The sequence below is a fragment of the Dendrobates tinctorius genome, unplaced genomic scaffold, assembly GCF_039654945.1.
Source record: "Dendrobates tinctorius isolate UK_male_01 unplaced genomic scaffold, ASM3965494v1 ptg000430l, whole genome shotgun sequence".
Taxonomy (NCBI): Eukaryota; Metazoa; Chordata; class Amphibia; order Anura; family Dendrobatidae; genus Dendrobates; species Dendrobates tinctorius.
The window spans coordinates 1,288,434-1,304,393 of record NW_027362093.1 but is presented as its reverse complement, the minus strand read 5'-3'; the positions used below and the strand labels follow the sequence as shown (position 1 = coordinate 1,304,393).

The window sequence follows — 15,960 nt, the reverse complement described above, 5'->3', positions numbered from 1 at the left end:
CTGCAACATGATCCCCGTATAGTCATGATTAGGAATAACGCTGACTACTGGGTTGCCACTTTATTAGATCCACGTTATAAAACCAAATTTTGCCAGATGATTCCCGCCCTAGAAAGGGAACTGTGAATGCTGGAGTATTGAAACACGCTTTTATACAACCTTACGAGAGCTTTTCCCCAAGACATCACTGAAGCACATCGTTCGCATCGCAGCTGTAGACTTCCAACCTCCGGACCATCAATTCTTCAACGCCAAAACATTAGCAGCAGCAGCAGTGGTGGAAGTAGAAGAAGCAATTTCTCTGAGTCCTTAGACACTTTTTTAGGCCAACGCATGACGTGAGTTACTTGCTTACGTATTTTGGCCAAAATATTTACTAAGACCTCTCATATTTTTATATGTGTTTTTTGCATTTTATTTTTCAGGGTGCAGTTGGGCCCATTCGGTCTTGTAAACTGTGGTGTCTGTTCACATGGGATGCATTTGGATAGCACTGGGCAGCCTGCCTGATCTAATAGTATGGGTGTAACTAATAGGCTGTTGGCCTGGATGCTGTGCATTCCCATTGTGTGAACAGCGGAGCATACAAGTCTTCATTGTGCATTAATATACCAAGCAACCGCCCCTCCATACACTGGTAGGTTGTGAGCGGTTGTCTCATCTGTATTCTTGCACCTGTGTTGCCGCCATCCTAACTATATGGGCCCACTCACCCTGATAGTGCGTTTGTTTGGAGGTCTGGGCAGGTAAGCATCTCTGCCTTTTTGCTGTGTTTTTGAACATTTGACATTTGCCTGAATGTTTACATCTACACTTGATTTACGCAAATTATATTTTCTTGTCTTAACTCTATACTATTTAACATTAGAATCTGTGTATTTTTGTAATTATTTGTATGTACACATGATTGATTACCACTTCTGTCTCTGTAAAAACAATCCCCTTTAACCCCTTTCTGACTTGGGTGTAACTGTATGAGGATGTCGGACTCCCTCCTTTTGATGTGGGCCCCGGCGCTGAGCCTACATCTTTTCTGGCACATGATGGGCCAGAAATCCCGCACATCAGTGACCCTGTCACGTGATCGCGGGTCACCGATGGGCTTGCATGACAACCAGAGGTCTCCAGAAGACCTCTATGGTTGTCACTGCTGGATCCTATAAGCGCTGTCCAGTGGTCAGCGCTCATAGCAAGTGAGCAACTCTGCTACACGCAGGTGATCTGATCATTGCCTGTATGTAGCAGAGCCGATCGGATTATAGCAGCTTCTAGCCTCCCATTGAGACTATTGAAGCATGCCTGTGAAGACATGGGGTGGTCAGCCGGCACCCCGATCCGCTGGCCGAAACCACATGGATGAGGGATCATCCCACTGAATGCTCGCTCTCCCTTTAACATGGGCATAACACTACTCAGACAACACACAGTGAGGGTAAAACAGTGTGGGCAATGCTTTATTGAACCACAAAATAGGCAGATAACACATAGAACAGTCCCGGCAAAACACCCAACAGAGTGCACATTACAGAGTCTCACCCTTCCGCTGATTCGCTCACAGGATCGCTAACCCACCTGTGGCACGCACAGAGAGGAGGTAACGACAAGTGTAGGAAGATGACAATCCATTCAGTCCATACAAGGTAAAAGGCCAGTTGATTCGAGGATCACAACCTGGCTTCTCCAAACGTATCCATGGTTCAGTGATGGTCAATGGAGCAGATCTGTATTCCTCCAACTGAGGCTGAAAACCCCTAGGTTGTTTCCTATAGAATAATAGATCCATGTCCCTCGTGATGTAAAAACTATATGAAGTATATAGTTTGAAGTCTGGGATCTGCCAATATGTGACTAGTTTTCTGTTTCGGATAACATGATACATGATTTTAGTTTGTTTTTTGTCTAGTCTCGCTTGAATATACACTCACTGGCCACTTTATTAGGTACACCATGCTAGTAAGGGGTTGGACCCCCTTTTGCCTTCAGAACTGCCTCAATTCTTCATGGCAGAGATTCAACAAGGTGCTGGAAGCATTCCTCAGAGATTTTGGACCATATTGACATGATGGCATCACACAGTTGGCGCAGATTTGTCGGCTGCACATCCCTGATGCGAATCTCCCGTTCCACCACATCCCAAAGATGCTCTATTGGATTGAGATCTGGTGACTGAGGAGGCCATTTGAGTACAGTAAACTCATTGTCATGTTCAAGAAACCAATCTGAGATGATTCGAGCTTTATGACATGGCGCATTATCCTGCTGAAAGTAGCCATCAGATGTTGGGTACATTGTGGTCATAAAGGGATGGACATGGTCAGCAACAATACTCAGGTAGGCTGTGGCGTTGCAACGATGCTCAATTGGTACCAAGGGGCCCAAAGAGTGCCCAGAAAAAATTCCCCACACCATGACACCACCACCACCAGCCTGAACCGTTGATACAAGGCAGGATGGATCCATGCTTTCATGTTGTTTACGCCAAATTCTGACCCTACCATCCGAATGTCGCAGCAGAAATCGAGACTCATCAGACCAGGCAACGTTTTTCCAATCTTCTACTGTCCAATTTCGATGAGCTTGTGCAAATTGTAGCCTCAGTTTCCTGTTCTTAGCTGAGAGGAGTGGTACCCAGTGTGGTCTTCTGCTGCTGTAGCCCATCTGCCTCAAAGTTCGACGCACTGTGCGTTCAGAGATGCTCTTCTGCCTACCTTGGTTGTAACGGGTGGCAATTTGAGTCACTGTTGCCTTTCTATCAGCTTGAACCAGTCTGCCCATTCTCCTCTGACCTCTGGCATCAACATGGCATTTCCGGCCACAGAACTGCCGCTCACTGGATTTTTTTTCTTTTTCGGACCATTCTCTGTAAACACTAGAGATGGTTGTGCGTGAAAATCCCAGTAGATCAGCAGTTTCTGAAATTCTCAGACCAGCCCTTCTGGCACCAACAATCATGCCACGTTCAAAGGCACTCAAATCACCTTTCTTCCCCATACTGATGCTCGGTTTGAACTGCAGGAGATTGTCTTGACCATGTCTACATGCCTAAATGCACTGAGTTGCCGCCATGTGATTGGCTGATTAGAAATTAAGTCTTAACACACAGTTGGACAGGTGTACCTAATAAAGTGGTCAGTGAGTGTAGATCAATATTAAATAGTCTCCTGATGAGTCGCCTTTGGTGAGGACGATGAAACCCTTAGAAATGAGAGGCTTGGAGAGTGTGCATACATCATCTCACCCTATATACTGAGATGTGGGGTATATGTTTTTTCTATTAGTCACCTACTGACTAACCTTCAGGGGGTGAATTACGGGTATAGTTTTATATTTGGAATTAATAAAGTTTAGTTTTATCCTTTTGTCAGCAAACATGAGGAATGAAAAGAGACAACCCATTTAAGAAGATTTAATTTTGGTTAAAACTATTCCAACATTATGAACATAAAAAAGGCTTCTCCCCTATGTGATGTCTATGATGTTTATTAACAGCTGATTTCCAAGTAAAATATTTCCCACATTAAGAAAATGAAAAAGACTTCTCCCCTGTGTAACTGCTCTGATGTCTAACAAGAAGCGCTTTCCGGTTAAAATATTTCCCACATTCTGAACAGGAAAAAGGCTTCTCCCCTGTGTGAGTTCCCTGGTGAGGTGGCTCAGTGGATAGCACTGCAGCCTTGCAGTGCTGTAGTCCTGGGTTCAACTCCCACCAAGGACAACATCTGCAAGGAGTTTGTATGTTCTCCCCGTGTTTGCGTGGGTTTCCTCATACATTCCAAAGACATACTGATAGGGAATTTACATTGTTATCCCCATTGGGGACAGCGATGATAATGTGTGCAAACTGTAAAGTGCTGCGGAATATGTTAGAGCTATATAAAAAGAAAGATTAGTAGTAGTAAGATTCCATTTCTAGTTAAAACATTTCCCATATTATGTACAGGAAAAAGGCTTCCCCCCTGTGTGGGATCTCAGATGGTGATCAAGATTTATTTTCCATTTAACATGAAAGAGGCTTCTCCCCGTGTGAGTTATTTGGTGTGGAACAAGACTCCCTTTCTGGTTAAAACATTTCCCACATTCTGAACATGAAAAAGGCTTCTCCCCTGGTGAATTCTCTGGTGCTTAACACAATTTGATTTGTTGTTAAAACATTTCCCACATTCTGAACAGGAAAAAGGCTTCTGCCCTGTGTGAGTTATTTGGTGGATAACACAATCTGATTTCAGTGCAAAACATTTCCCACATTCTGAACATGAAAAAGGCTTCTCCCCTGTGTGAGTTCTCTGGTGAGTAACACAATGTGATTTCTGTGTAAAACATTTCCCACATTCTGAACAGGAAAAAGGCTTCTCCCCTGTGTGAGTTCTATGGTGATTAACCAAATCTGATTTCTGTTTAAAACATTTCCCACATTCTGAACAGGAAAAAGGCTTCTCCCCTGTGTGAGTTCTCTGGTGAGTAACAAAATGTGATTTCTCGTTAAAACATTTCCCACATTCTGAACATGAAAAACGCTTCTCCCCTGTGTGAGTTCTCTGGTGCCTAACAAGAAACGATTTCCGTTTAAAACATTTCCCACATTCTGAACAGGAAAAAGGCTTCTCCCCTGTGTGAGTTCTCTGGTGAGTAACACAATGTGATTTCTGTGTAAAACATTTCCCACATTCTGAACAGGAAAAAGGCTTCTCCCCTGTGTGAGTTCTATGGTGATTAACCAAATCTGATTTCTGTTTAAAACAATTCCCACATTCTGAACAGGAAAAAGGCTTCTCCCCTGTGTGAGTTCTCTGGTGCCTAACAAGAAACGATTTCCGTTTAAAACATTTCCCACATTCTGAACAGGAAAAAGGCTTCTCCCCTGTGTGAGTTCTCTGGTGAGTAACACAATGTGATTTCTGTGTAAAACATTTCCCACATTCTGAACAGGAAAAAGGCTTCTCCCCTGTGTGAGTTCTATGGTGATTAACCAAATCTGATTTCTGTTTAAAACAATTCCCACATTCTGAACAGGAAAAAGGCTTCCCCCCTGTGTGGGATCTCAGATGGTGATCAAGATTTATTTTCCATTTAACATGAAAGAGGCTTCTCCCCGTGTGAGTTATTTGGTGTGGAACAAGACTCCCTTTCTGGTTAAAACATTTCCCACATTCTGAACATGAAAAAGGCTTCTCCCCTGGTGAATTCTCTGGTGCTTAACACAATTTGATTTGTTGTTAAAACATTTCCCACATTCTGAACAGGAAAAAGGCTTCTGCCCTGTGTGAGTTATTTGGTGGATAACACAATCTGATTTCAGTGCAAAACATTTCCCACATTCTGAACATGAAAAAGGCTTCTCCCCTGTGTGAGTTCTCTGGTGAGTAACACAATGTGATTTCTGTGTAAAACATTTCCCACATTCTGAACAGGAAAAAGGCTTCTCCCCTGTGTGAGTTCTATGGTGATTAACCAAATCTGATTTCTGTTTAAAACATTTCCCACATTCTGAACAGGAAAAAGGCTTCTCCCCTGTGTGAGTTCTCTGGTGAGTAACAAAATGTGATTTCTCATTAAAACATTTCCCACATTCTGAACATGAAAAACGCTTCTCCCCTGTGTGAGTTCTCTGGTGCCTAACAAGAAACGATTTCCGTTTAAAACATTTCCCACATTCTGAACAGGAAAAAGGCTTCTCCCCTGTGTGAGTTCTCTGGTGAGTAACACAATGTGATTTCTGTGTAAAACATTTCCCACATTCTGAACAGGAAAAAGGCTTCTCCCCTGTGTGAGTTCTATGGTGATTAACCAAATCTGATTTCTGTTTAAAACAATTCCCACATTCTGAACAGGAAAAAGGCTTCTCCCCTGTGTGAGTTCTCTGGTGTGTAACAAAATGAGATTTCTTGTTAAAACATTTCCTACATTCTGAACATGAGAATGACTTCTTTGCTTTAGGAGCAGTTTGTTTTTTATTGCCTCTTTTGTGACTTTGATTTCCCTTAGTAGTCAGTAATGAATCAGAAGATGGGACCTGTTTCATAGGATCAGATGACAGATCTTTGCTGTGAATGGATGATGATATATCTGGAGTAACAGCAATCACTTCAGTTGTATCTTGTAGGATCTCAAGATCATCAGATTTAAAAATTGAAGATGTCAGCTGTCCCTCTGATCTCCTGGTACGGTCATCTGCTAAGATAAAAAAAATTATTATTTATTAATAAAATATCCTTGAGTTTTAAAACTAATTTTAATTAGTGGCGCGTTTTTACCTTACTGAAAACCGCAGCAAAAATTAGGGTCTATACCAACAAGACCAAAATTGGAATAATGGGAAATAATTATAATTTTGCGCTGGTTCCAGATATGCTCTAAGCGACTTGTCTCTATAATATGTTCAAATATTATTAAAACAATGTAAGCAAGAGGGGTTAAATTACCTTATTTCCACAGTATAGGGTGTCGATCGTATAGAGGCGCTGCAATACTCAAATTTTTGAGTGGAAAATATCCATAAACGAGATATGGCACACGATCTAGAAAAGCGGTGCCTTGAAAAATGTATATATGATTGAGTATGATTGCAGCACTATCCTAGCAATATATCGTAGCAATATAAGCAGGGACTGATTTAGGTCATTAGGAGCAGTAGAGGTAAATTACCTTGTTTCCACAATGTGGATCACTAATCATATGAAGATGCTGCAGTGCTCATGTCCTTAAATAGAAATATAAAATATATCACAGGATAAAGGAGGGAACTACTATCATAAAAGCATATAATTAGGCACAATTGCAGCACTGTTCCGATGAAATATCTAAAGACTGAGTGGTATATTCCATTGCAACCTGTGAGCGTTGAGGATGGAATTACCTTAATGCCACAGTTTAGATGCTGTCCATATACCGATGCTGCAGCGCTCGAGTCCTTAAATCATGAATATCCTAGATAAACTGATGCACAGGCTAAAGGGAAAAAAAAGCCGGTGCTGTGAGCCAAATGTCAGTATAGTTGCAGCGCTGTCCCGGCCGGTGACAGACGCTGGGGATTGGCGTCCTGTGGTGCTGTAGAAGGCGCGTATGCACGCGTGTGTTCAGCCACAGGACCTGCAGGACCTGCGTGACGTCTTCAGTCACGTGACTCTTTTGCAATCATGTGATGCACACTCTTCCACAACGATGTGCGTTTAGGATCATTTCCTACGCGTTTGGTAAACATTACCGCTTTCCTTCATCAGGGGTGGTCCTAATATCATGGAGGAGTGTTTATATAGCAGTGATGATTTATTCAAATGCAAATAACTCAATTTAATTATTTAATCCCCTGGGTTTTAATGTATCTAACTCGAAGATCCACCTACTCTCTGCTTGTGACATTTTTTTAATAAAATCTCCATTTCACCAGTGTTGTTTAATTACTTGGATCCCTATTACATCTATTCCACTTTTGGAGCCTTCATGTACTTTAGCAAAATGTTTTCAGAGAGGGTGATCATCATATTTTTTCTTGATGTAAAGAAATCTTTAATTTGGTAACATTTATCCCCTTTCTTTATCTCCGTCGGTAAAACTTTAGAATTGAAGAAAAAAACGGAGATAAAGAAAGGGGATGAATGTTACCAAATTAAAGATTTCATTACATGCTCATCAAAGGGGGCCTGTATTCTATTAGATGTCCTTGAAACAAATTTTATGTGGGCAGAAGAAAGAGACCCATGAACGTGAGAATTAATGAGCACCTGCGTAACATCAAGAAATATGATGATCCACAAACGGAATATTGGTTCTATTGCTACGATATATTGCTAGGATAGTGCTGCAGTCATACTCATACATACAGTTATGGCCAAAAGTATTGACACCCCTGCAATTCTGTCAGATAATACTCAGTTTCTTCCTGAAAATTATTGCAATCACAAATTCTTTGGTATTATTATCTTCATTTAATTTGTCTTAAATGAAAAAAACACAAAAGAGAATGAAGCAAAAAGCAAAACATTGATCATTTCACACAAAACTCCAAAAATGGGCCAGACAAAAGTATTGGCACCCTCAGCCTAATACTTGGTTGCACAACCTGCAGCCAAATTTCTGCGACCAACCGCTTCCGGTAACCATCAATGAGTTTCTTACAATGCTCTGCTGGAATTTTAGACCATTCTTCTTTAGCAAACTGCTCCAGGTCCCTGATATTTGAAGGGTGCCTTCTCCAAACTGCCATTTTGAGATCTCTCCACAGGTGTTCTATGGGATTCAGGTCTGGACTCATTGCTGGCCACCTTAGAAGTCTCCAGTGCTTTTTCTCAAACCATTTTCTAGTGCTTTTTGAAGTGTGTTTTGCGTCATTGTCCTGCTGGAAGACCGATGACCTCTGAGTGAGACCCAGCTTTCTCACACTGGGCCCTACATTATGCTGCAAAATTTGTTGGTAGTCTTCAGACTTCATATGCCATGCACACGGTCAAGCAGTCCAGTGCCAGAGGCAGCATAGCAACCCCAAAACATCAGGGAACCTTCGCCATGTTTGACTGTAGGGACTGTGTTCTTTTCCTTGAATGCCTCTTTTTTTCTCCTGTAAACTCTATGTTGATGCCTTTGCCCAAAAAGCTCTACTTTTGTCTTATCTGACCAAAGAACATTCTTCCAAAACGTTTTAGGCTTTTTCAGGTAAGTTTTGGCAAACTCCAGCCTGGCTTTTTTATGTCTCGGGGTAAGAAGTGGGGTCTTCCTGGGTCTCCTACCATACAGTCCCTTTTCATTCAGACGCCAACGGATAGTACAGGTTGACACTGTTGTACCCTCGGACTGCAGGGCAGCTTGAACTTGTTTGGATGTTAGTCGAGGCTCTTTATCCAACATCCGCACAATCTTGTGATGAAATCTCTTGTCAAGTTTTCTTTTCCGTCCACATCTAGGGAGGTTAGCCACAGTGCCATGGGCTTTAAACTTCTTGATGACACTGCTCACGGTAGACACAGGAACATTCAGGTCTTTGGAGATGGACTTGTAGCCTTGAGATTGCTCATGCTTCCTCACAATTTGGTTTCTCAAGTCCTCAGACAGTTCTTTGGTCTTCTTTCTTTTCTCCATGCTCAATGTGGTACACACAAGGACACAGGACAGAGGTTGAGTCAACTTTAATCCATGTCAACTGGCTGCAAGTGTGATTTAGTTATTGCCAACACCTGTTAGGTGCCACATGTAAGTTACAGGTGCTGTTAATTACACAAATTAGAGAAGCATCACATGATTTTTCGAACAGTGCCAATACTTTTGTCCACCCTCTTTTTTATGCTTGGTGTGGAATTATATCCAATTTGGCTTTAGGACAATTCTTTTTGTGTTTTTTCATTTAAGACAAATTAAATGAAGATAATAATACCAAAGAATTTGCATTTGCAATCATTTTCAGGAAGAAACTGAGTATTATCTGACAGAATTGCAGGGGTGTCAATACTTTTGGCCATAACTGTATAGACATTTTTCAAGGCACCGCTTTTCTAGATCGTGTGCCATATCTCGTCTATGGATATTTTCCACTCAAGAATTTGAGTATTGCAGCACCTCTATACGATCGACACCCTACACTGTGGGAAGGTAATTTAACCCCTCTTGCTTATATTGTTAATATTACTTGATCATATTATAGAGACAAGACGCTTAGAGCATATCTGCAACCAGCGCAAAATTATAATTATTTCCCAGCCTTGAGTTTTATATTTTTGAACATTTCTACTTAAACTGTCCATAAAAATGGCAAGCTATGTAAAAAACTTTAAATATTTACCAAGACAATGACAGTTCACAGTCTAATAGAAAACCTTGTTGGATGAGCCAGTAGTGTGTGGTGTTCAACTGTTTGTTCATTCTGCCTCCCAAATATCGAATAAAAAGAAACCAATCAATGTTATGTAGGCGAAAATAATACCAATTCTCATCTCACAAAATTACAAGTCCCCACTCAGGTCCATCATCTGTCAATGGAGAAACAGAGGTTCCCACACTATTAGTGGCTCAAAGGCTGCTGAAAAGCAACAAGGTTCCATAAACCAATCCAGCAAAATCCGCTCTCACTTCGGAGTCTTGCAGTGTGCGCAAACAACATTTAGGATCCCTGTATTTATCAATATTATAGTGAGAAGAACCCACTTAATTGGCGGTGTCTCCGGGAGAACAATCTGGGCACTATGTGCTGGGTAAGAAAATGTCAAATGTTTAATTTTCAGTCCAACATCCACTGTGTGTTAATTTCCGGAAAGTGGCTGTGGAGTCAGATTATTCACTCCTCCTACACACGTGGTCAATGTTGGTGCCCCTCGTTTAATGACAGAAAAGCCCACAATGGTCACAGAAATAACTTGAATCTGACAAAGTAATAATAAATCAAAAATCTATGAAAATTAGAAAATCAGACATTGCTTTTCAGCCATGCTTACACAGAATTAAAAAAAATAATAAAACTCATGAAATGGGCCTGGACAGAAATGACAGTTACCTTAAGTAAAATATTTTGTTGCACAACCTTTTGAGGCAATCACTGCAATCAAACGATTCCTGTAACTGTCAATGAGACTTCTGCACCTCTCGACAAGTATTTTGGCCCACTCTTCAAGAGCAAACTGCTCCAGTTCTCGTGTTTGAAAGTTGCCTTTTCCAGACGGCATGTTTCAGCTCTTTCCAAAGACGCTCAATAGGATTTAGGTCAGGGATCATAGAAGGCCACTTCAGAATAGTCCAATGTTTTCCTCTTAGCCATTCTTGGGTGATTTAAACTGTGTGTTTTGTGTCATTATCCTTTTGCAAGACCCATGACCTGCGACCGAGACCAAGCTTTCTGACACTGGGCAGCACATTTCTCTCTAGAATCCCTTGATAGTCTTGAGATTTCATTGTACCCTGCAGATTCTAGACACCTTGTGCCAGATGCAGCAAAGCAGCCCCAGAACATAACAGAGCCTCCTCCATGTTTGAGAGTAGGGACAGTGTTCTTTTTGTGATATGCTTTATTTTTCTGTCTGAGAACATAGAACTGATGTTCCTTGCCAAAAAGTTCCATTTTTGTCTCATCTGTCCATAGGACATTCTCCCAGAAGCTTTGTAGCTTGTCAACATGTAGTTTGGCAAATTCCAGTCTGTTTTTTTATGATTTTTTTTCAACAATGGTGTCCTCCTTGGTCATCTCCCATGAAGTCCACTTTGGCTCATACAACGACGGATGGTGTGATCTGACACTGATGTTCCTTGAGCTTGAAGTGTACCTTTAATCTGTTTAGAAGTTTTCTGGGCTCTCTTGTTATCATTCGTATTATCCGTCTCTTTGATTTGTCATCAATTTTCCTCCTGCGGCCACGTCCAGGGAGGTTGGCTACAGTCCCATGGAGCTTACATTTCTGAATAATACGTGCAACTGTAGTCACAGGAACATAAAGCTGCTTGGAGATGGTCTTATAACTTTTATCTGTAACATGTTTGTCTATAATTTTCTTTCTAATCTCCTGAGACAACTCTTTCCTTCGCTTCCTTTGGTCCATGTTGAGTGTGATACACACCATGTCACCACACAGCACAGTGAGTATCTGTAGCCTCCTCTATACAGGCCACTCACTGATTCCAAGACTGTAGACACCTGTGATGCTAATTAGTGGACACATCGCGATTTAACGTGTCCCTTCTGTCACATTATTTTCAGGGGTTCCATCATTTCTGTCCAGGCCTATTTCATGAGTTTTATTTTTTTTTTTTAAATTCTGTGGAAGCATGGTTGAAAAGCAATGTCTGACTTTCATTTGTTCATTTTCATAGATTTTTTTATTTATTATTAATTTTGTCAGATTCAGGGTATGTTTCCACGGTCAGGATGGCATCAGTATTTGCTCAGGATTTGACGCAGGTAAGATCTGCACCAAATCGCACCTGAGGTCACCTGCGTTTTTGATGCATTTTTACATGCGATTTTGATGAGCTTTTTGTAAGCTAAATAAAGATCTATTATTTAACAAAAAAAGATTTGTGATGTCATTTCTGGTCCAACCTCCTTATTAACATTTGTCTAACCCACACTCCATTACAGATAGATGGATAGATTAATAGATGGATACAAATATCTATAGATAAATCTATCTATCTATCTATTGTATAGATATTTCTATCTCAGATAGAAATATCTACAGTATACAGTAGATAGATAGATATTTGTATCCATCTATTAATCTATCCATCCCATATCTATCCATTATCTATCTATCTACTGTATAGATATTTCTATCTCTAGATATATCTATCTATTTATAGATATGTCTACAGATAGCTAAAAAATATCAAAAAATAGATAGATATATCTATAGATAGAAAAAAATCTGTGTTAAGCCAGGGTCACACTTTACGAGAAACTCGCATGAGTCTCGCACCTTAATAACTGGCACTGCCGCTGGCACTCGAACTAGAGCGTGCGACTGCATAGAAATACATGCAGCCTCACACTCCGGTCCCGAGTGCCGGGTATTGAGGTGCGAGACTTGTGCGAGTTTCTTGCAAGTGTGGCCCCGGCTTTAAACGCAATGTTTACTTTAAAAAAAAGTGGAAAAAAAATTGCGTGGGCTCCCGCACTATTTTCAAGTCGAGAGTGGGAAAGCCGACGATCGATATTTATAGCATGGGAAGGGGGTAATACAAATGGATCTTCCCAGGCTATGAATATCAGCCCGCAGCTGTCTGCGTAGCCTTTCCTGGCTATTAAAATAGGGCCCCAAAATAACGTGTGGTCCCCTATAATTAATACCAGAAAGGCTATGCAGACAGCTGTGGGCTGATATTCATAGCCTAGGAAGGGGCCATGGATATTGCCCCCCCCGGCTACAAACTCCAGCCAGCAGCCACCCCTGAAATTGCGCATCTCTAAGATGCGCCAATTCCGGCACTTAGCCCCTCTCTTCCCACTCCCGTGTAGTGGTGGGATATGGGGTAATAAGGGGTGAATGTCACCTTTGTAAGGTGACATTAAGCCCGGTTAATAACGGAGAGGCGTCAATAACACGCCTATCCATTATTAATCCTATAGTATGAAAGGGTTAAAAAAAAAAAATGTAATGTATGACGTGGAGTGAATCCATGACACCAGGGCTGGAGCCAACACATCTCCTGCAGGCGGGAATAAATGTATATTACAGCCATCAGCCACGCACAGCTTAGAGATCTATCAGGGCACAGGTGGAATGTTTGTCCTGGAGATTATCACAATCCTCCCTGAAGTTAGTTGGTTTTAATACAAATTGAAAAGTCAGGATAAAGGGAAACTCTGCTGTTATTGGACAGAAATTCACACTTGGCCTCACTGCACATTTACTGTTGTCGCTCATAAAAGGGAAGTTTGGCCAGAAAGACTGGACCTGGTCTTGTAGGGACCATGAGACATTCAGCAGCACAGAAGGGAGAGAAGATTCATCCGATAAGATCTCAGGGATCTAGGAAGCCAACAGCACCATTACCCTCCGCTTTCTCTTACAGGCCCAGCATAATACTTTTCTATCTTGTCAGCAAGATAACCAGATAAATTATATTTGCAAGCTTTCAGGGCTCAGGCGGCCCCTTCATCAGGCTCAATTACAAATGAATTACTGAGAAGCGATGGAAATATTTAAATAGGAATTACAACAGGACATGAGGTGATGCTACCTAGCAACAGGCCAAGGAAATCAAATTCAGGTTTTCCAAGAATAATGATATCACCGTGCTATTGGTTCTGAGAGTAGTTGAAATATACTTACTCCCGAAAGCGTTGCTGGTGTAGTGGATAGGTCCAAAATTGCTTGGTACGTGGAAAAGAACGGTCCACTGGGGTTGTGGGGTGAACTGGGTAGAGAGTATTGTATATAATTATGGAGGAAGATCAAAGAGCAAAAAAGTAGGCTCTGTGGCTAAGCGTACTTACTGCTTTATAATGCTCCAAGGATTCATGCGTGATGTGCTGCTCTAACTGGAGTCCATGTGGCTATACTGGGTGCTTTGAGAAAATGATGAATGATTTAATGTAAAAATAGAGAAAAGGAAGTCTGAGTATAATACTTTGTGGTTTAGTTTATACTCACTAGTAATTAGGGCTTTGCACTTGTGCTCTATGAGCCAGTAGTGTTTATTTGCTGTATAGTTGATATATACTGGAATTAATCCTCTGGTGATGTTAGCACTGGTTACCCAGGTTGCAAGGCTTGGTGTGGTCTTTTTGCGCGTTTGGTACAGGCCCACTGAAAAATGATATAATTTTAGCACTTTTTTAATGTTGCGCCGCGCTCACCTGGGGGCGGGACCTTGGTGCAATGCAGGGACATACATCGGGGAAACTAAGCAAAAACTACAAACAAGGATGAATCTGCATAGACATACTATTAAAAATGAGCTTGACACACCTGTAGGGATACACTTCTCTAGACCTGGACACAGCTTGGCAGAAGTAAAAGTCCTAATACTGAAAGGTCATTTAATAGTGACAGAGAAAGAAATAGCTGGGAGTTCAAATTTATAAATATGTTTCAGTCTCTAAGAATAGGACTGAATTTGACACCTGGATTCATGACTCATTACATGGACACAGTTCACACCTCCACAAGAAGATCTTCAGATCTCTAATAGAACACTTGGACCTCATCTGCATGTGTAACAAAAACCTTAATTTGATTTCCTTGGCCTGTCTATAGCTAGCATCACCTCATGTCCTGTTGTAATTCCTACTTAAATGTTGCCGTCTCTTCTCAGTAATTCACTTGTAATGAGCCATGATGAAGGGGCCGCCTGAGGCCTGAAAGCTTGCAAATATAATTTGTCTGGTTAGCCAATAAAAGTATCACTCTTTGAATACCTTTCTAATTTTTTTGGGACCCAAGCATTTACATCGATTTTTCTGGCTAACACGGTACCACAATATTATTTTGTATAGTACAATGTGAAGGAGAGAATGGCTAATTCCTGAATGGCTAATTCCTGTCTCTTTGTCTTGAGAAAAAAGTTCAGTTGTGTGCAAGCCTTTGCTGAGAAAACAGTAGACATCTAAGGCCGGAATCACACTACTGTGTGATGCGAGAAACTCGCACGAGTCTCTCGCAGCAACCCCCGGCGCTGCCGCCTGCACTCAGGACCGGAGCTGCCGCTGTATGTATTTTTATGCAGCCGCAGCTCCGGTCCTGAGTGACGGCGGCAGCGCCGGGTGTGGATGCGAGAGACTCGTGTGAGTTTCTTGCATCACACACATTAGTGTGATCCTGGCCCAACTCTGGGTTCGGTGTGACTCTTTAAGCGTGCACTCAGCATATATTGGGTCAGGTACAAGCAATCATATAGATCTCTGTTTAAGGGATCAACCTCACACTAATACCAGGGGGTAGGTGGATCCTCCAGGTGGTAAGATCTATAGAAAAGGGTTTTCAATGCCCAAAAATCATTTGAACAGTTTTGGGTGGAGGAAAATGTTGTGGTCTAGAGGCAAAATGGTGATCATGTTAATACGGCCGGACTACACCACCGATAAAGCAGCCACAGCCGGTGACTGAGAGGAATCTGTGACTTCTCTGCATTCAGTGGTCACTACTCACCTGGGTAGTCATATGTGGGAATCTCATCTTTACACCACTCATCACCCCTCACATATGTCTCTGTAGTATTAATATGGGTCAGATCTTCACCCTGAAACAAATACTGTAAAAGTCACAGACAGATGGAGAAGTCCCATCTATGATCAGCTCTAATCCTGCCATCTCCACCGCTCTCATTACACAAGTATAAAACATATAATACTGGTGGATAAAACAAGACTGAGCACCAGACCTTCACAGCCGTCTACACATCATAGGGGAGATCTCCTGACACCTTCTCTCCATCTACCTGATGATCCTGAGGAGCACTGGGATCTTCTTGGTTACAGTCCTGTGGAAGAAGAGGACGGGGACATCTCTCTGGTGTTGTCCTCTTACTGGATAGATCTGGAGGAAACAC

The 15,960-nt window shown here is 41.7% G+C and overlaps 1 pseudogene; it reads right to left on the bottom strand.

Annotated features, from left to right (window-relative positions):
* LOC141076813 (uncharacterized) overlaps positions 1–15,960 on the bottom strand; it is a 99,793-nt pseudogene that overhangs the window by 74,470 nt on the left and 9,363 nt on the right.